The sequence below is a fragment of the Myotis daubentonii genome, chromosome 10, assembly GCF_963259705.1.
Source record: "Myotis daubentonii chromosome 10, mMyoDau2.1, whole genome shotgun sequence".
NCBI classification, from domain to species: domain Eukaryota; kingdom Metazoa; phylum Chordata; class Mammalia; order Chiroptera; family Vespertilionidae; genus Myotis; species Myotis daubentonii.
Window position 1 is genome coordinate 74,746,140 of NC_081849.1, and position 22,886 is coordinate 74,769,025.

Sequence of the window (22,886 nt, forward strand, 5' to 3'; positions counted from 1 at the left end):
TAGAAGCAACCATTTACAGATAAGTTCCTGGCCTTGCCATCTTTTTACCTCTCCTGGGGTCACACAATATTATTACCTACAGAAGAACATGCAATAACTTATTGCTGATAGTAATGTTTTATTGATAGGCCACTCTACTTAACATCATTACTATTAATTCCTAGTTCCTAACAACTGTGATTTGGTGACTACAGACTTTCATGTCCCTGTCAGACAGATGGGTCTTACCATATTACATTGCTTTACTTCACAGGTGTTCTTTATTTTATGAAATATGGACACTTGTTGGAGGGGTATGTAAAGATGTATCAAAACATTATAAAAGAAGACATTTTACATTAAATAAGAAAGCTTTCTATTAAAACAGCGGTTTATACAGATTTTAAAACTCTTTTGGTATTTGTCATACTCAATTCAGCAATTTTGTTAGTCTTCACTGATTTTTACTTCTCAAGAACTCTTCAAGCAAAGCAAAATGTGTGTTATTTGATTTACAAAGCAGCGTTCTTAGTTCCCAGATTATCGATTTGGGGATTTCTGGTGGTATTTTGAAACAGCATAAGAACTAGTCATATAAAATCAGTTTCAATACAAGACAATGAAAGCAAGTTCAAATAAGGCATGAATCATTTCCTCTTAAATACAAAACAACATCCGAATGAATCAGTTAAAGAATTCTCCAGGACAAGGGACATGTTTAGAATATTTTACTACCTCAAAATCTTGCATACAATCTTCTTTTCTTAATTAAAGTCCATGAAAGTTTATTTGCCAAATGAAACCTAGGAGGTATAGGACTAAATGTCTGAACAATCATGCTCTCATAAAAATTTTAAGAAAGCCATTACTGGTTGAGATATGGTTCTCTGAACTGTGTTCCAGATCTCCAAGTAAGATATTTTTCATGAAGTTCAATACTATAATAATGGCCTTTCAGAAGGCATCATAGGCCTGGTAGAGTCCATTCTAAAGTTGATAATTCTAAGTGACTAAATAAATGAAAACGGAGTGAGCAGTGGGGGTAGGAAAAGCGGGGGGGAGGGGGGGATTTACAAAGCAGAACACACATATCAAAGTAATTACTATTCAAACTTTCCAAAAGGACTTTTGTATTACTTGGACTTCACTGTGCAACAAGAAAAATCACGTACAGATGGTATGTTCTTCGGAGATTTTAGATAAACGATTAAATCAAAAAGAAAGCTTTTTCTTGTAAATGATTTCTTGTCATTTTAAATCTTTAATTCTTTCAGAAAATATTGTTTACTAGCAAGGCTTTTATTCTACTGAAGTTTATGACTCATAACTTAGTACAACGAAGTCGTTTTACTATGAAAGGACACGGAGGGCTGGTTTTCTTCACTGTGTATTCTATGTATTTGGTCCATCCCTTTTGACAAGAAGCTTTTGCATGTATATTCCTACTCTGTATTTTATTATACTCTCTGGATTAAAACATATTAAATAAGGCAATATTATATAATCAAATCATTTTATGGTATAATTCCCTTATTTTTTAAAAAATATTGTTATTGATTTCAGAGAGGAAGGGAGAGGGAGAGAGAGCTAGAACCATCAATGATGAGAGATATTTCAAACATCCTGCATGCCTCCTACTGGGGATCGAGCCCGCACCCAGGCATGTGCCCTTGACCGGAATCAAACCCAGGACCCTTCAGTCCGCAGGCTGACACTCTATCCACTGAGCCAAACCAGCCATTGTTTTAAGAAGTTAAGAAGATAAACTCCTACCTTTGAAGGTCTGAACACTTTGTTCTTCTTTTTAATACTTAAAACCAAATGTCTTCTCAGAATTGCTCTGTGGGCTGAAGAGTAGGGGGAAATGTTAATAAGCCATTTGTCATCAATCACAGCAGATTGTCAATACATTAATTCCAAGTGACTCCCTAATGGGAAAGACCATTTTAGGGGGACCCCGGTAAGGGAATTATGAATAGATTTGGCAAAACACTTCACTGCTGGTTTCAATCAGAAGTGACAGCAGAGAGGAAACTAAAATTGTGGTGGCTATCCTCTTAATGGATCTCATCCCAAAGAGTCACGTCTATTTTCTCTTTTCAGTTTAGGGGAATAGAGGTTTTCATAATGCTTTATACAGTGTGGCTGAAATACTTTCTTGCTGTGGGCTGCTTGTTGTTATTATTATTACTATCATCATCATTATTTAAAATGTTCATTTAGTAGAATTGGAATTCTTTTGACTGTTTTTGAAAGGCCCCAAGTTTTCAATGAGGGTCCTAAGTAAACGATGGGAATAGACAAGAGAGGAGCAGCACACCTGGGCTAGGACAAAGGCTCAGCTATGGACAGCTCCAGAGCTTGGTCCTCTCCAACTCTTGTCTCCTCAGCCTAAATGTTTCCTTTGCAAATATTCCAGCTAAGAATGAGCCAGAAAAAGACAGCATGGAGTACAATCACAGCGGAGGGCATTAGGTTTCACTGGTTGGCTTTTTAGACAACCAAGTCAGTGACATCACGGTTTTCTAAAGGAGGATCTGTGGCTTTTTGGAGTTGGATTTTTGGAAACAGAAGTCATACTATCAACCTCTGAAAAATCCTTCAGAGACAAGAAACAAGCGTCAATTCAGGAACTCCTGGCTGCACTCAAATATTAAGACAACTATGAATCTCAAATGATTCCTTTAATAAAATAAAAGATCTGTAATCAGCTCAGATGTTTTAGTTTATGCATGTGTTATAGAGTATTTTCTATATTAAACTGCAAAAAGGTTTAATTACATGTAAAACCAATCTTAGTAGAGATGTTCATTGGGTTTGATGCAATGATATTTTATCAGAACAAAACGTTAATGTTGTGAAGGTTAGTGGCTCTTCCTTGGAATTAAAAGCCATTTTTAAAAGTTCCAACTTTAAAAAAACTCTCTAGAAGCATACAGGAAAGAGTCCACAAGGATTTGAAGCTACGTCCACAATAATAATGCAATTCCACAAACATACTGAACATTTACTATGTATCTGTCAATGTATTAAACATGAATAAGGATGCTAGTGGGAAAAACAGAACTACTACCAATCACCATAAAATGCACTATTTATAGAACATTATGAGGCCACAAAAGAAGGGGGCATCAAAGAAGGCTTTCTACAGGAGATAACAGAAGAGTTGGACCTTAAAGGTGGGTAGAAAGGGCATTCTGAATACAGGAAGGGCAAGAGCAAAGTAACTACAATGATGAAATGGGTGATGTCATCTAGTAGAGCAATGAAACTACAGGCAGAGTGATGAAGGGGAGGGGAGGGGCAGGGAATATGGCAAAAAGGGGATGCTGCAGAGGTCACCTGGAACCGAGTGTAAAGGGCCTCTTGAGCACCTCCTAATTTATGAGTCTGGACTTGAACTTGATAGCAATGTAGACCTATTGAAGATTTTAGGAGAGATGAAAGAAAACTTGTCAGTACTGTAACTGACTGAGAGGGTAGAGATTGGAAAGGGAGACTGTTTAGGGGCGTGTTTCAGTTACCAACATACAAGATTATTGGCTTCTAGGGGTAACAGCTGCCTCCTCCCTAAGCCCACATTTGCCTCCTCCCCAAGAAGAATCAGAATACACAGATGGAACACTGATTTATGGGTAAGAACACTGATTTGGCCATGACAGCTGATAGTATTGCACATTTTTTACTTTATCAGTGGAATAATTTTGTGATTTTCTGTTTCCCAATATGTGAGTGCATCTTGTAGGTAGAATTTTATTAGGTCAGCAGGTGGCTGTGGTCTCATTTTTCTTCTCTCCACCTAGCCATCTCTCCATCTTCCCACCATCTCTCTCTTTAGGGCAACTCAGCTCTGTTTTGGGGCCTGCCCAGGACCTGAGGCAGGTAGATTAGCCCAGTGCCATACTTTATAGTCGAGAAACATTGCTCTGTGTCCTCTTTTCCTATTGCTGGATGTGGGCCTTGGAGCCATCTTTCTCTTCATCTTGCAATGTTCATGTCTGACACTGGTTTGGGTTTAAGAGAATCAGAGCCTGCCTAATGGAGTAGTTTACATTTAGGTCATACAAGCCAACCTCATTAGGGTAAAGAACTTGTCACCTCTTCTTGCCTACTGAGACTCAAGACCAAGCCTCAGCTAATAATAATCCTGGCCAAAGCATACTACAATCCTTTATCTCCAAAAATTCATGGTAAGATGTATATGCAACTCAAAAGGGTAGCCTATTCCTTCCTTCTTCAAGTCCATCTAAAACAAATTTCTGTGTATGGTAAAATCAATAGAAACTTACAGAGCGCTTTAGTTTGCTGACCCAAGCCCTTTAGGGGAATCTCCACCCTAATTATTTGGCACCCTTCACTGTGAATGAAGAGCCTACACCACATTGCTGTGGAGTAATTGCTGAAAATCTGTTCGACAGATGACCAGAGGCCACAGCTAAATATGGAGAAATGAACCAATCAAAAACACATGTCAATAAAAATACACTTACTATAATTTTTACCTAGAAGAGATAAGAGATAATAGACTACTACTATGTCCCAGACCCTGTATACATATTTGCAGGTGATGCACCAATTCTGTAATTATCCTATTGCTTCAACACAGAGGCAGAAACGGAAGCACTGAGAGGTTAAGTAAATAACCCTATATAATCTGTAATGTAATACTGCTTCTGTCTAAATATAAAACTTGCAGTTTTTTTCATCTTTACCCTATGGCTTTTGAGAGAGGACATAATAAACTTGGAGTTGAGGTGCCACTGAGATTTAAGGGGAGGGCAGAAGTTGTCAGAAAGAGTGATCAGACTGAGAGAGAGGTATTGGGGAAGCCAAGAACTAAGAGGATCAGGAGGGGAGAAGGGTGGACCTGCAGGAAGGACCCAAATGGGGAGACCTCAACAGCTGTCAGTGGGAAGTCCCCGCAGCCTGAGCTGGTAACTATCACTACCTCCCTAGCGACTGTGATTTCCAGCTGTTAGTGACATCTAGCTGCACTATCATTTCTATGCCCCTCTGCAAAGTATATTTTTTTTTATTAATAATGTTTTACAAAAGTAGCAGGAATAGAAATACTACTAGGAATGGTGTGGAAGAAGATGTTTTTGAACATAAATTTTAAAGAAGAGTCAATGTGGTTCTTTTGATTAGTTTGAATAGTTTTTAGTATAATTCAATTCAGTGCACCCCACCCTGAGAAGAACAGATATAGTTTTGCATAGGTATGGTTTCCCATGGGCATTATGTAGAACCACTATTTCATCCTTGCTATTATTGAGAGGGCACTGCTTCAGTTTTAACCGCCCTGTGATGATTTAAACCCTCAAGCTTTACAAAGACCACCAGAAGACTACGTATTAATTGTATTGCCATGTCAGCAAGTATGTATGCCAAACATTTCTAGGGAATGAATTTTTGTTACATTCATTACTCTAGCTTTGACAACTGTGTCAATGGGTTTTCATCACTCCAAAACACATTTAAATTGATGGAATAGAGTAATACATCATTGCTAAGGGTTATTTTTCCAATAACCAAGTAAGAGTTTACTTTTTTTAACAAAATATAATCAACTTATCCTAAATCAAAAGGTCAAGATGAGATCTGATGTAATTTAAAAGTAGCCTTCAGAAAAGATGAGTAACATCTAGGTGGAAAATGTAAACCTAAAGGCCACAGTACACACGATGAACCAATTACAATGAAAGTAATTCAATGGCGCACAAGTATTACATAAAAATTCAATAATCCAAGAAAGTGAGTACTTGCCTTAGCCACTCATAGAAAAATAAAATATTGACCCTCCCTTAATCTTTCCAAAGTAGATTGGACTATTGATGCACATGAAATTATTGCAGAAATTATTTTTGTTTTTATTTTTTTAAATGTTAGAATCCAAAAACATTTAATACAACTGAAAATCTGTTATTGTAAAAACTAGTTGGTACAAATGATCATCAAGCACAAACCCTCAATATCTCATTTAGTTTATACTCTCTGGAATAACTATAAGAATCTTAAACATACATATTTTTTGGTTCCTGTGAGGTTAATTTCTAAAAATTGGCCTTATTGGTGATATAGCAAAGGGCAGATTACATTAAAATATCAAGCATCTGATCCCTCACACTTACTCTGTTTTCATCTGTGAGAATTATTTCCTATTTATGCTCTTTAAAAGTAAACATAGCTAAGAAATACTTTTTGGAATATCAATTTTGAAAACCTTACATGTAACAATATATTTATGCCCCTACACTATTACATATTTCTGTAAGCATGCAAAATTATTTTGTGCTTTTATCACTTTAAAATTATGGCAATTTACAAATTTATTTTTTAATCTTTGGTCTTAACAAAACTTCAGTAGTATCAAAATCATGGACTAACCCAGAAACACTTATTTTTTCTTAACTTCCTGCTTCTGACATGATCTTTTGACTGAATTTGGGGTCCATTCATACTTATTAACTGGAGAGAAAAGGATAAACAACCCTATTAAAATTGGCATTTGTCTTTGGTTTCTCTGGGGTATGTCTGTTGTCCAGCAGCTTAATTCAACTTGGCGTGGGAAACTGCCAAAATCATCTTGAAACACAGTTCTCTCCATTTCAGCAGGCTACAGAACTAGTCCATTCCAAAAGGCATAGAGCATGGTCTGAAATAAAGCAGGTTCTCCAACTAGTACCTCAACCAGACGGTGCCCAGAGGGGCCAAACTCTACCACCCCCTGGCTGGCTGGTGTTCCAGGAACACAAGATCCTGACTTCTAGCCCCAATTTTTGCCTCTTGAAAGACTAATAAATTCTTTGGGACTTGGGACCAACTCCATGACCTCTTACATGTCAGGATAGGAGCAAGGCTGATGGGATCCGTTCTGATGGGAAACTTGCAAGTAGAACATTAAGTGCATCCTGCTTCACCCTTCCAGGGAACGGAAACCACTGAGCCCCTGGTGCACCAAATTAAACAGACTGAAGACTGACCACGTCCAGAAGCTTTGACTGCTTCAAGTGAGTCATCATTTGCTACCTTGGAGACTGGTGGGCAACATCCAAGAGTGGGCAAATTGCATTGATCTACGGCAGGTTGGACATATGCCATCTCACGTCTGTCAGTGCACACTGTCACATACATTGTTGTAACATTTCATGGTACGTTATAATTGGCACACTTTTGTGGTTTTATCGGAGGAATTACTGTAAGTATACACAGAAACCTAGAAGTCCAGTGTGCAGTCATAGTTAGCTGTCACATGTAGAGTGCTTGTGGGAAGAGGCTCCTGTCCAGGGTCTACATTTCTAGTTCCCCTACATCTGGGTGAGACTGTGAGATGTCAGAGAGCTAATGTGTACCACTTCTTCCCCCAGATGCTTAAAAAGCAAGCATGTCTTTCCCACCCCTCTTATCTCTCCACTGCGGGCTGGGTGTCAATGCTCAGTGTGACCGGAAGTCCCAGGGCCTGGCCTCTGCCAGTGTAGGTCCCTAGGGTGAGGAGCAGGGACCCTTCCCTTCACACAAATGATCAACATTACGAGCACTAGACTGTTCAAGGAACAGAACTCTAACCCAGTGAAGTTTCTACAATTTGGGGGTTTATTAGACTGGCTACCTCTGCCCTATCTAGAAGAGTCAGCATGTCATAAACATAATAGAAAGCTTAAATTGAATCTATTCTTCATTGGTCCTTTCTCTGTGTCTATAATCTAACAGAAACATATTTAATTTTAAAATATTAGTGTACTCAGAGCAGTAGAGCAAAAGAGATAAAAGGATATTAAATAAGTCTGATTAAAGATAATTAAAGTAACAGTGTTTATCTCTCCTAGGGAAGAAAAAATTTAAAGAAGGCTACATTATCAGTAAATATATGAAGGTCCTAAGAATTTTTATAGCAGATAATGAGAAAATATTTTTCAACAATCATTAAAATAAACCATACAAATAGAGAAGGTTTACATGATACAATATAAAATTGCACAGGACCTAGAACATGGGGAAGACTGAAAGTTTCTGAGAATCTGGTTGAGTGGGGGTAGGCAGGGCCTGGAAACCCACCCTACTAACAGATAGCCCATGGGGTCTGATGCAGGTGGTCATGGGACCCACAGTGAGCAACAAGGTGAAGAACACCTCTAGGGTAATGATGGTTTAACAGTGAATACACCACTTTGTGATGTTGTCAATTTCCTTCCAGGAAGAAAGCAAAATTGGGAAAGGTTTTCATCCACAGGGTGGAAAACACACTCTGTCAACAAACATTACAGAGCTCTGGGAATCTAGACAAGTAAGATATGATCCCAATCATTAAGCAGCTCAAAGTCTTAGGAGAGATATACCACAAATGTGTGTGTGTGTGTGTGTGTGTGTGTGTGTGTGTGTGTGTGAGAGAGAGAGAGAGAGAGAGAGAGAGGGAGAGAGAGAGAGAGAGAACTGGTGAAGAGGGGAAGGAAAAAACAAAGATGACTTCTGGGTTTGAACTAGGGAGATGAGATCTCATGTGCCTGGGTGGGAAGATGTCCCCCAGCATAACCCCAGGTTCCCCAATCTCCCCTGGGTGTCCCTGTCCTGAAACACAGTCTCCAGATAATGTCACCAACCAAGATACAGAATGAAACGCAGGAAGGGTAGGCACCCAACCTTATTCAAGAAGCAAAAGCAGCCCTAACCGGTTTGGCTCAGTGGATAGAGCGTCGGCCTGTGGACTGAAGGGTCCCAGGTTCAATTCCGGTCAAGGGCATGTACCTTGGTTGTGGGCATATCCCCAGTAGGGAGTGTGCAGGAGGCATCTGATCAATGTTTCTCTCTCATCACTGTTTCTAACTCTCTATCCCTCTCCCTTCCTCTCTGTAAAAAACCAATAAAATATGTGTGTGTGGTTTTTTTTTAAAGAAGCAAAAACAGTTCCAACTTTACATATTGAACTTCCATGTAAAGTGCTGGGGGAAAAGATTCTAGGGCAAACAAAAAAGTCTTATAAAATCACATGGCTCTATGGGGACTTACTGTTTAATGGGTAGTTTCAGTCTGGGATAATGACAAATTTCTGGAGATGGATGCTGGTTATAGTCACATAACAATGTGAATGTACTTAATACAACTGAACTGCACACTTAATGGTTAAAATGGTAATTCATGTGTTAAATATATTTTACCACAATAAAAAAATGTGGCTATGAATGTTCTTCTAACTTTGTAAGTTAATGAATAATAGGATATTTACAGGGGGGGAAAAAATCAACTGACATCCTACACTATCCCATCAATACTTTCTATGCTTTTGAAAAGTCAGGAAAAATTAATTCACTCAACAAATATATAATGAGCAACTACTATGGCCCAGACATTGTTCTAGGCTCTGAAGGTACAGTAATGAACAGAATAAAAAAAGTCCTGCCCTCATATAGCATTTATTTATTCATTCCCTCATATACTCAACAAATATTTTTTAAATGTCCATCACTTACCAATCTCTATGCTGGGCACCAGAAATACAACAGTAAAAAAATAACAATGAAAACCTTAGCAAACCAGACCCTTCTTTGCCTTCATGAAGATTAGAGTTGACTGCAGGAGATGGATATTGACCAATGGCCGGGAGCCGGTCCATCCTTGCTGTTTCAAGGGACCTGGCATATATGGCATACGGTTCTTAATATGTTTGCTCACCTTCTTGGCGCTGTTTTAACCAAGGTCACCTCTCCGAGAAAGGTTGAATCCCCAGGTAGGGATTTTCCCCTGAAGTTAGGGAGGGAATAAAACCCCTCAACTAAGTGCCAGGCGGGTAATTAATCACTTTAACTATGAACAATCATGCTTAAGCTACATAATCTTTACTCCCTGGAATGGAGATAAGAAACGCCCTAACCTTTGTAATAGAGATTGATAGGACTGAATCAACTGGTATAAATACAGATGTAACAAGACAGAACTCAGGAGACAGAACTAAGAAGAGAGAGCCTACAGACAGAACCTACACAGAACCTACAGACAAAAGAACTTCGCTGGAGAGAACATGGCAAAAGATCCTGGACTGAACCTGACTACAGAAATTGGCAAGAGAACCTGACTAGAACCTGGTGACCGAACCTGGCTGGAGAACCTATAGAACCTGGCAATAGAACCAGGCAAGAGAACCCAACCATGCTGATCAACTGAACGCTGTCTCCGTGAACGCTGTCTCCGTGTCCTTCCTTCTTCGCCAACTCCGTCCACACCTTTGGGGACCCCTGGACCTGCTGGGGTTGGACCCCGGCAACCAACTAATCACAGAAATTAATCTAAAATATCAACTTTGAAGTCATCAAAGCAGAGATGTGTGGAGCTCCCAGAGTGTGTGGTGATGGGAATTGGCTTAGTCAAGGAGGTTGGTCTTTCTAAATGATGACTGAGCTGAGATCTGATGAACAAGGTTGGGAAGGGAGAGTGTGGACAGAGCAGAGGGGAAGGGAGAGTGGTCCTGATGAGGCTGAAGAAGCATGTGGGGTTCTGGCCACATAGCAAGCACCTCACAGATCTTTCAGTCTTTATTTATTCTAAGGGCAGTGGGACCCACTGATGTACTTTAAGGAGGCTGGTGGGGGGTGGAGTACAGGGAAGAAGGAATCACTTGATCAAAAATAATACTTACTTTGCTGCTCTAACAATCTAAAAATGACCAACTGAAAATGAGGACAAGAACTACAAGTAAATTCCTATACAATTATAAAAGTAGGTGAAATTCTTTGAAGCTTTCAGATGAGAGATAGTTATTAACATATCAAAGAATTGTCATGATCAAATAAGAAATTATAAACATCACTCCAATTTTTAATTCTCTAGAGTTTATCAAAACATAGAATCTCTTTAAGTTCTATTATATAATCTACTAATAAAGCTGAATTTGATTAACAGTGAGACACCTGAATTTGTAAGCCTGGTAAATTAAGTTGCTCACACTTGATTAATACTGTTTAAAGTGGATACTTTGGGGGTGGGGGTAAGGGAAACAAACAGCGATACTATTTTATAAAATAGGAAAGTGTATTAAGCATAACAAAATATGACTACTTAAGCATCTTTCATTAACAAAAGATGATAATGGATTTTACTTGGGGTTGTGAACACACAGCATGATATACAGATGATGTATTATAGAATTGTATAACTGAAACCCATATAATTTTATTTACCAATGTCACCCCAATAAATTCAAAAGCAAAGTAAAACTAAAACAAAGCATAAGATGACAATGGGACATTTAACTAAATGTTGCATCAATTTGATTAATATTTAAGAACTTGAACAAAGAATCCAACCCAGAGATAGTATTTCTTCCTTTAAAATATGGTATCAATGCTAATATTTACTGCTGAGCGGGAAAAAATTCAGCCTTGGCATACTGCTATATGCAAAGAATAAGGAAACTCCACCTTTCATATATAATCAAGTTAGTCATATACTTACTATTTTATTTTAAGCAGATTTAAAAATTCAATAAGTAGGTGACAGATATTTTTGTGTTTCAAATTCTGGTAGGAAAGAGGAAACTTGATTTTTGTCAAAAGCTAATCTGACCTCTGAACAACAAAATAGATTCCAAACTATCTCTCAAAGTTCAGAAAAGTTGACCCACATAATTTGTACAATTCACCTTTTCACCAAATACAACTGAGATCTGTGAATTTGTTGTTCTGCTTAAATTACCTTAAGAAGGCAATGCATATTGCCAGAAGAATGCTTCCAAGGATGTTTTAGCTATATTTTATTATAAACCACCAAAGCCTCCTTGATTTCATAGGTCCTGGGAATTAAAGCTCATTTGCAGAGGCCTCTACTACCATCACTTTGTGAAATTTAAGCTTCACAAAGATCTTAATTGTAAAGTTTAATATGAGTTGATTTAAAGCTAGCAATTTTATTGCTCTATCAACTTATACTTTGGTCTGAGCAATTTAATATACTTTGGATACAAAACATTTTTAAATTTCATGTGCAAAATTCTTCTGATTTTTAATGCAAAGTTTTAAAGGCCCAACTAAATCACCCATTGTTACCAAAACTGTAGTTCATATCCCTAGCAGGTATTACAAATAATAAGTCAGATTGGAAAGAAAGGGATAAATATGCAGTAAATCAGATTTAGAAGCAGTAAAGAAGAATGAATGCATTTCCCATAAAAGGAAGGGAGAAAAAATATTTTTTAAAATTAAACATATAATTTGGTTGTACATTTGTTGTTGTTGGCACTAAACAAATCTCACTATAAAGATGAAAGAGGTTTGAAAAACTTTTAAACATTTGGGTAAAGACTAGACATTTCTCTTTTTTTACTATTAGTTTTCAAAGTTGGCAAACCTCTTCAGATGCTCTAGTTTGCTACAGACATGAACTCACAAGTAGTCCTCTCACTTTTATTTTCCCTCACAACTTCCTGATTAGTTTGCATGTTCACTGAACTGAATTTGAGGTCTTTTCATAATACTCTGGAAGGAAAAAGAAATGAACCACCACAGAAACAAAATAAAATGGGTTCCAAACACAACTCTAATGTAGCTTAAATAATGTCGATCCTGCGTTTCCCATGATAATGACTGGCACCTGGGACCTCCTAATGAGGATTCTGTCTCTATTTCTTGGTTATCTATGCAAGCACGGATTGTCAATTTTAGTTACACTGGGTTTTTTGAACCATGGGGAACTTTCTTAACTTAAAAAAATAAAAGCACAGGAATTCAAACAGGACTTTAAATTATGGCTTGGGAGGACCCCCAATCATACCTAAGCCTACCATTACAAGTTTCTCTGTAGTAGTGTCTGGGCAGAGGGGTCTATTCCTGGTCTCAAATCTCCCTGTTCTCTAGATCCGTCTCCCAACTAGAGAATTTGAAACCCTGGTCTTATAGAAATCTGAAATACTATTAGTTCCAGGTCACTAACTAAAGTTAAGTCTGAATGTGAAGCTGTCCATTTAAAAAGAGGTCATCTTTAATGCAACCTGACCGGTATTAAACTAGCCATTATTTCTAAATAAAGCAGTTAAATTATGAATTCAATAGCTTACCAGGTGACATTCAGCAAATTACTTCCCCTCTGAGTACAAAATGGGGTTAATAATCCCGACCTATCTCTCAAGGTCTCTGGAGACAATTCGCTTAGGAATTGTCTAAGTGCTGTATAAATGTTGCTGGTGTTATGAGAGATTGGTTTTATTGTCATCAGAATGCCACCATCATAAAAAGGAATTCAGAGGTTTAGTCGGAGGTGAATTAACAAAGCAAGGTCTATGCAAATACAAGAGCCCTCTGACCTTGGATCACTGAGCCTGACAAACTGCACAGATCAGAATGTAAATGAAGTTTGCATTTTCAGAGACAGAATTCCTTTGCTTTGAAAATCATTACTTTGGAAGCAAAACAACCATTTGCGATGTCCACCACTTTTTTTTTTCTTCGTTATTCGCATTGATACTCCCAGCATCATTTGCATTAAAGCATGACATTGGAGAATCCAAGGCCTTCCTTTCTGAATCAACTCTCTGGCATACCCAGGAAACACGCCTATCAGTAGACATGGGCTGCGTAGTCAGTTTACTTCTTTCATTTTAAGTTGTTGTGTTTTTTTTTAAATTGTGTGATCCCATGACTTTCATTACTTTTAGAGAATATAAATTCTCATCCTCAGTTAAATTTCCATGATTCATTCATGTATTTGACAAATGGTTACTACTGAGGACCTAGTCCTGGTAGGTCCCAGGCACTGTCCTAGGTGCTGGAGACAGCAGTAATAAAGAAGGCAGGAAGTCCTGCCCTCCCATGGCTTACTATATTCTAGTGGGGTGGAAACAAATAGTAAGCAAAACAAGTAAGCAAATAAATATAATATGTTTGCCGAAACCGGTTTGGCTCAGTGGATAGAGCGTTGGCCTGCGGACTGAGGGGTCCCAGGTTCGATTCCGGTCAAGGGCATGTACCCGGGTTGTGGGCACGTCCCCAGTGGGGGATGTGCAGGAGGCAGCTGATCGATGTTTCTCTCTCATCGATGTTTCTGACTCTCTATCTCTCTCCCTTCCTCTCTGTGGAAAATCAATAAAATATATTTAAAAAAAAAAAAAAATATAATATGTTAGAATGAAAAATAAGGTATGGTGAGAGGATGAGAGTGCAAAGATAGGGAAAGGCTACAATTTTAGATATGGTGGTCAGTGATAAGCCTCCTTGAGAAGGTGTGCCGTGAGGAAAGATGTGAGGGACTTGAGGGTGAGAGCCATTGGGAAAGAGCTTTGCAGGTAAGGTGAGGGTTCCGGGCAGTTTGAACAACTGTGCTGAGAGAGGCTGGAGGGGAGTAAGCTGAGACAGGAGGGCACATAGAAGGCTATTTCAACAGTTCAGAGCAGATATTTGTGGCTTGATCCATGAGGGTGGCACATTAGGCTTTTAATTATTAATATCATCCTTCTTCATCTAGCTGTGGTTTCTTACTTGGATTACTTCTCAGCGGGTATTTTTTCTTTAACACCTTCCCTTCCGTTCCCTCCCTGTCAACAATAATATTTTCCCTCTGATCAGACCATCTTAGAAAGGATCAGAACATGCCACATTTGGATGTAGTCAAATCAGCAAGTAAACTACTATTAAAAGATAAATGGAGGCATATTACACAATTGTAAGAGTTTATTTGAGGAAAAAACTCTATTTGAATCAGACAGCATCCAATCTAGCAGATACAAAGGAACTCTGAGGAGCTGCATAAAGTGCAATACTTTTATAGGCAGAAGGAAGTTGGGAACAAGGCAAAAAAAGCCAGCTGGTTATTAGATTACTTTCTTTTAGGGGATGGCAGGAGTCTATCAGGCAGATTACCTAACTATTGCTGATAAAGCGATTCCTGATTGACCGGTTTAAGATTCCATTTCTAGGAGAGCTGAAACTGTAAGTTAAGTCTTATTAACATAAGTGACTCCATTTTGGGTCTGTTGTCTTGTTTTGAACACTGCTCTCCAAAAGCACAAGTGACTTGATAGGGTTCTATCAAAGTTCTCTGTAAAGACACCTGCCACTCTTCAACTGGCACTGCACCACAGCACAGACTGTGGAGTGAAAGCCTCCCCGTGAAGTGGGGGTGGGTGGGGTGAGGAGTGATTGCATTGGGCACAGAAGTCTGGGGTGAGGCCTACAGCTTCGATTTTCAGGAACCTCTACAATCTGCTTGCATGCTGAGTCCCACTAGGAATGCACAAAAACAGTTTTTGAAGCAAACTATTACCCTGTTTTTCTATGCTCTTATGTCCATATGAACCAAAGAAAGGCTTACTGCCTTTTAACTGTGTGTAACAGTACTTTAAAAAAATATCTTCAGCCAGGACAACTTTCATTAGACACCAGGTACCAGGCAAGCCTAAGCGTTGAGCCCTGATTCCCACGTACAATAAGGGCAGACATTCCCTTCACAAACAGAAAGCAGGTGGCTACACTGGAGCGCAGTTCCATTGTCCTCTAGGAAGGAAGTGACAGTGGCAACTACCCTGGCGCAAAAAGGAAGAAAACAGGTTCGTCTTTACAGCCAACCCAGAGGAAAAGTTCTTAGCAACTTCAGGACCAACGGTGAAGGAAGAACGTGCAAGCAGAGAGCTCTTGGAATTCCGTGGCAGCTCCTCTAGGTAGCTGGGGGTACTCTTTTTAACTGAGTCTCATTTTTTTGCAGAATAAACAGGAATGAGAACTTCCATTCTATAAATGAAATAACATATGACATTTACTAATGGATTATTACTTTAAATAAATGATCTCTCTTTTCTTCATTTTGGCTGACTGACCAGAAAAAAATACCTCTTAACATTTAGAAAAAAATGTGGTTTTTTTCCTGAACTTGAGGTCTACCCTTGAGCCCTAGTTCCTTCAAGCATTTCCATTTCCTGCTCCTGCATCTGTTTCAGGGCCTTCCTCAATGTCACCTTCTCAGTGAGACCCTCTGTGGCTGGCCTTGTCCATAATGGCAATCTACACCCAACCCCATATCCCATTTCCCTGCTTTATCTTTCTCCTTAGCACTAATCACCATCTAACATATTACGAATTTTATTGATTTATTCTGTTTGCTGTTTTTATGAGTAGAGAGATTTTTGTCTGCTTTTGTTGGTGCTATATTCCCAGTGCCTAAGACAATGTCTAACACATGGAGAACATGAATAAATATCTACCGAATGAATGAGAGTGATCAGATAATAATCTTAACTTGAAATGTTATACTTAAAAGGTCAATTTTGGCTAGCACATGCATAGAGAGGTATCTGGAAGGACACACAAGAGACTGATAATAGTGTTTACTTTTAGGGAAGCCTCAAGGGGGAAGTTTACGTATCATTTCAGAGCTGAATGTACTATGCACATTTTAAGATCACTAGAATGTCTTCATTATCACTAAGAGATATACGGATGACATGAATTATGGGCCATTTAAAAAATATGTTTTTATTGATTTCTGAGAGAGGAAGGGAGAGGGAGAGAGAAACAGAAACATAAGTGATAAGATAGAGTCATTGATTGGCTGCCTCCTTCACGCCCCTCTACTAGCCCACAATCTGAGAATCGAACTGTGACCTCCCAATTCATAGGTTGATGCTCAACCACTGAGCCACACTAGCTGGGCAAATTATGGGCCATTTTAAATTCTTTTTATAATCTTATAATCTTCAATTGTAAAAAAAAAACACGCTAAATGTTCATGTCAAATTAGTTAACCATTTAATATGTATAAAAATCTACATGTAAACATATACAATGTTTTTTGATGAGGCATTCAAAGTTAATACAAAAAGACACATCTGATTACTCTTCTACTTTTCTAGTGCTCACAGACCTCACAGGTAACAGGATTAACAGATCTGGCCAGTACCAAAGTCAACTGTAGATGAAGACTTCCCAATCATCAGGATATTTTGAACACTGAAAAACTTTATTTGTACTAACAACATGGTGGCAAGTAATTCAGTTGGGGCCAAGGCTTGAAAAGTATTTCAGTTTTCCTCTGAATTTCAGAGTGAGGCTATAATACAATTTAGTATCCATAATGAGATTTCCTGAGAAAAAAATGAAAGAAACCATGAAAACCAGAGTGCAGTCAGGAAAGTCAGAGAGAAGTGGGTTGACAAAGTTGTAGAGTTAGACCATCAGAGCACAGTTATTTAAAGAGTAAGGAAATTCAGAATGAAAAGAAAGCAGACCTGGCAAGTGAATGCAACTTGAAATAAATATTGTTCTCAATGCAATTCAGGTAAACAAGAGACCTGGGGCCATGTGCCATATACAGGGAAATTTATAGATTGGATAGTGTATTTTCTGGGAATGGAATGTGCCCTTGGAGTCACGAAGCATGGCCAATTTCGCAAAACAGGAGACAAGGGAAAGAAGCGCCAGAGGGATGGAGGCTTGTTTAGATGAGAGAAAAGGAAGCGTGGACCTCATGAATCACGTTGCCCGTATCCCACAATTCTTTAAACATCTCTTGGCTGCTTTAGTGTCTTTTCTCCCTTTTCTCTCATTCTCTTGATTACTCCACTTTCCAGCCAAGGCTCTGATTTTATTTTTAATCCACCTAACGCCAGCTGTTGCCAGAGCCTTCCTATTACAGGGCTTAGTTCAAACAGTCTGATCTTTAAAGCAAACAGCCAGTACGGGGGGGGGGGGGGGGGGGGGCAACACGGTGTTTTGGAAAGAGCACGGGCCAGAATGCCTGAGGCAGAATTCAGCTCTGCTTGGGGTGCAGCTCCGAATCTTCCTGAACCTCAGTTTTCTCATCCTGAAGACGGGAATAAGGAGACCTGCCCTTTCTGCAGAAGATAGTTAAGAGGATCAAACTAGATAATGCATGCTGAAAAGCACTATATACAAATGTAAGTTAATTTTACAGTGATTTTAATGCTACTTTACTACTATCAGCGGAAAATATGAATAGAAAGAGAAAATAGCAGAATGTCTTCTATACACTTGCTCTATTGTCCAGCTGTAAAAAAATTCAGATATTGGAGATTGTTAGGGGTGTTTTCAAAGATGCAGAACTTTGTTGCATTACTATAATTACATGATGTTTTATTTCATGATTCAAAAAACTGAGATAGTGCATATAATCTTACAGGTAATCTTTGAAGGTACTTCATGAGCTAAAGCTAACAAATCCAATTACGGCATTTATAAAAAAAAAAAAAAACAAAAAACTTGCCCCTAATCTTTTTCTCATCCTCTTGATCACTGAATTCTCTGGAACACAGGAAAATTAACACAGGAAACTGAGGGGAAACTCTCAAACTAGTGCAGAAAGAATTACAATATAATTCTTTTTTAAATTAAAAAGACAAATGGATAAAGCTTGGGCACGAAGGTACTGCATTGTAATAATAAAAACAAACAAACAGGAATGCAGCAGATAAGGGAGAATAAGTCTGGCTGGGAAATTGTCTTTGGGTAATATAAAAAAAATAGCCCATGATAACACTATGAACAAATATGTATACACAGAGTGACAAAAATACATTGCAATTACATGTTAACACATCCTATTGGTGTGCCCTTATAGCAAACACAAACCTACTAGCATTTATTTTTCTTTACACCGTGTTTTCATTTTATTAGTAAAATACTTGAAACTAAATCTGTTATTGCCTTGCCCAAGTTCTTCTTTTAAGTGTTTAACAAGCTCTGTGAGAGATACTGACCTTTTATTCCAACTCCACTAACCAGATCAGCACGCTAAATAAAAACAAATCAATGAACAGAGAACACGTTTCAAGCAAGCCTTCACAGTGGGAATCCACCTCTGATTTTGGCTTCAGCTTTAAACAAATCATTAAACTGATACCTGGGAGTGGGAACAAAATCAATCAGTCCCAGTTAGGAGTCAAACATCACTTCCCTCTGCACAGAAACAAGCACAGATGTTACCTTACAAACGAAGTTATCTTGCTGCCTCCCGCTCCCTCCAGTCGCAAGAGAAAACTCTTAAACGAAGTGCCCATCCCGGCACATTTCTGCAGATAGAACGTTGGCAACTGAACCTGCTGTGGCCTGACCATGTGCCGGGAAATGTTAAAGTCCTCTGGCAGCCGATCCAAAGCTCCTCAGACCTCTGGGGCCTCCCAGGGCGATCAGCCTGGCTTTGTGGCAATACAATGGGGGTTAAACATTTCCTCGTCTCCATTCAGAAGCTAGAAAAATCTGCTTAGTTGCTCAAAATTACTTAGCAAAATACACACAGGCTCTGGTTTGGTAGTATCATTGTTTTAAGAAAGAAACCACCTTATTTTCGCCTCTAGGGGGAAAATGTAAAGCATTATATAATTTCTCCTTTGTTTTAAACATAGGATTAAATCAAAATAGCACTTTAGAATTCCTATCTGGTCATGTGTAAAGATTTTTTTTCTTTACAGGACACAGTAACTGCTTGAGACTGAATTGTTTATTTCAGCATCAAGACTTACTTCTCATATACATCTACTTGCCATCCATATAACTCACAACAATAATTTCTACCTTTGTCCTTCCGTGGTAGCCTAGAGACTCTATTTGCTTTAATTAATGAATGTGAGATCTAATTAAATAAATATTATAACTTTTTATTTCTCTCTTTTCTCCTACCTATTTATTTCTCAATTTCATTCCTCCTTTGGGCTTCTCTAGTCGCTATTGTATTTACCTATCAAACTGTAAAAAAATGTTAAATGTTGATTATTATTATTCTTGTAAGTCATATATTACTGATATATAAGTACACAAACAAAAATAATAGTGAACAAGTATTTTCATTAGAGTCCTATATATACATCAGAGTTATATTTCATGTTAAAAAGACCTAAAGAAAGTAATATTGACAGAGCCATGAATCCTTAAGCCACCTGTTTTTGCTTGAGTTTCTAATGATTATTTTTCAAGCTTTAAGGTTTCCTGGAAAAACTTTGAGAAAAAGCAGGTTTACAAGTCATTCACGGGCCACGAAAGTGTCCATTTACTATATTTTCAATTACAGTTATTCATTTCCTAAGAACAAATCTAAAAATCTGTTCCCCGTTGATTATAGCAATTGTCATGAACAATGGGTGGAGATATTTCTTTGAAGCTCTTTTCAGCACTTCTAAAGACCTGCTTAGAATAATGCTTTTCTTCACAAAAGCACAACCAAAATGTAACACAATCTCCTTCAAAGCATATTGTCAGGGGGATCAACAACCACCACAGCCACATGACCTCTGAAGCCCAACCCAGGAGAGACCTCAGGATCCTCATTGGGTCCACCTCTGCACAGCTGCTCCCATATTCAAATTAGCTTTACATTAGCTGACAAAAACTTGAAAATCATAAAATAATTTTCTGATTTTTTTTTCACTTAAAAAAATATATACATATGGGGGGAAAGCCTTGAAAGATATTTCCTCCTGGCATATCTGCTGCTCTATGTATGTGTTATTAGTGGCGCCAGCTGATAGGGAACCCAAATAATCAGCTGCCCAAGTCACCAATATCCCACACGCTGGTGGTCCCAGAAGCTGGTCGGAGAGTAGGATTTCTACCTGTTACCCCTTTTGGTATTTTCCAACCATTTCTGGGGAGTGAATTTTATAAATTTAAACATTCCCATTGGAAAGTAGAATGTGGCTATGTTTTTCTGTTAATATGCTAACATAACCTTATCTTTTCCTAGTTAGCTATTCCCACAAGTATCAGAAAGGCTCATGCAGGAATTGGAAAGAAGGCTGCATTTTAAAGAACAGTGTAAGGACTACTTCAAATGGTGCTTTAAACTGTGATTGTGCTCTGAACAGCAAGGGCTGAATGGAGGAGAGCCGCGTCTGATTATGCAGCCTGCCTGACCGAGCCTAATCAGAATTATTTCAGCACACTGCTTCACTGCAGCCACAGGCCCATTAAACGCTAAACGCTTCTGCAGGCCCATTTCTTGCTCTGTCTCCCACTGTGACCTGTTACTTTTCAACAGTAGTTACTCATTGGTAACTACTCAAAACATTTTCTGACAAACAGAGGTGCTGGGTTTCCTAGGCTTCTCAAAATCCATAATAAAATCTGTCATTTTATGACAAGAATGGGCATTGTCCACTTTAAAGCAGTGCCACTGGGACCGCCCTGCAGAAGAGGGCCCTTTGAAGTAATTCTTTCACCTCGCAATATATTTTGATGAAGAAAAGTTGAAGTTGACAGCTATTACTCCTTCCACAAAAGCGGCTTTGTCTTCAAAAATTTAATTTTGGATATTTCATTTTAAACTCCTCGGACTATTAACTCATCATTCTGCTTAACAGATCCTTCTCAAATAGGTAGTTCCATGTTGGGGACCAGGTGAGGCAACATATGGCACCAAAATGTATCTTCTTTTTGTTTCCCCTATGCAGTCTTTCAGACTGCACAGACTTATCCATGTCTGACGTGTAATGATTTTCTACATGCTATGACCTGGTACCCACCTTAATTTAAATACATAATAAAATCAAATGTGTTCTCTTAACAGATACAATTCTTCATTTAAATCTAAAATTATGAAAATAGACTTTTATTAAAATAGATACAACCAGAAATTTTCAGTTTCAAAAAAGTTACTTTCTCTCCAAATTGTATAGTTCTAAATACCATAATGCATGCATAGAATATTCAACCTCTGTGCCTCAAGTTCCTCATCTTTAATGAGGGTAATACAGTACCATTATCATAAAGTTGCTAGGAGGATTAAATCAGTTATATCTGTAAATCACTTAGAACAGTTCCTGGCACAGAGGAGATGCTACATATTTATATTAAATAAATAAAAATAAATACCACCTATGAATTAGAAAATGAGCAATGATTCTTTCAGGCATTCTTCTAGAATGGAAGTATTCTACCCTGAACTATTAATTTACCTTCATGATCTTTATTTTTGTCATTAGTTAACAGGCTTTTATATTTGCCCAAGTTCACATTCATTGTCAATTTTCTGCAACATTTTTAAAGCATTCCCAGTGCAGAAATGATGAATGCTTTTCTTTTGAATTCCCTTACAGGGAGAAAAAAGGATGCCAATTAGCTGGTTGCATGTGAGATAAAACATTTTGCTAAAGTACCTCTAAACTGAGTGGGAAAAAGGAATTAATTAGTGAAATGCTATGCTACCCACAAGTTCACGGGCAATAATGGGCATGTTTCTCAAAGATGCAGATCTGCATGGTAGAGACATGGTAAGTGCCAGGACATTTGGTGAAAGTGTCACAAGAGCCATCTGTTTCTGAAAACAGTACAGAGACCCAGGAACCCCACAGATAATATGATGGCACAGAAGACTGACATCCTATTGTTTTTTCATAATTTACTGATAGGCAAAGTGCCGAGATTCTAAAGGCATTGTGATGCTGAGTTAGGAGGGAGATTGAGAGAAAATGTTAAGTTTAATTTCTCCCTAAGAAATGAAATACTAAGCAATAAGATTTTAATAAATAAATTTAAATTTAATATAATTTCTCCCTAATAAGAAAAGCAAGAAGATATCTTTTAAGGTAAAGTTGAGCTTGAAGGGGAGGGGATGATAAAAACTATTGCAGTATCTCAGATTTTTTTTGTACCCCTCAGACCTAATTTTCACTTCTCAAAGAGTGATATCACCTCCACCAAAAATGCATATGTTAGATGTTTGAAAAGCATTTATATTACCTCATTGTTGACTATAAAATTTTATATTTATATTTATAATGGAGCTTATTATTTGTTCTTCATCTACGTTTTTAGGTTTGTCTACTTGATCTGTTATTTTTCTAGTAGATGTAAGCTAAAATCCTCTACTACGATGGTTCACAAATCTTTCAGATTTTGTTTATATAATTCAAAGATGGTTGCTAACGCCATAGAAAATTGTGGTCATTATACATTTCTGGTAGATCATATCTTTTAAAAATAAAATAT

General features: G+C 38.0%; 1 protein-coding gene across 32 annotated transcripts in view; it reads right to left on the minus strand.

Moving 5' to 3' along the window:
• NRCAM (neuronal cell adhesion molecule) overlaps nt 1–22,886 on the minus strand; it is a 246,870-nt gene that overhangs the window by 127,348 nt on the left and 96,636 nt on the right. For 31 of the 32 annotated variants that reach the window (XM_059655684.1, XM_059655682.1, XM_059655680.1 and 28 more), the window contains exon 3: nt 1,753–1,826. The exons of the other annotated variant lie outside the window; for it this stretch is intronic. The gene's annotated coding sequence lies outside the window, so the exon portion shown is untranslated. The remainder of the gene's footprint in view (nt 1–1,752; nt 1,827–22,886) is intronic. 32 annotated transcript variants of the gene reach the window in all.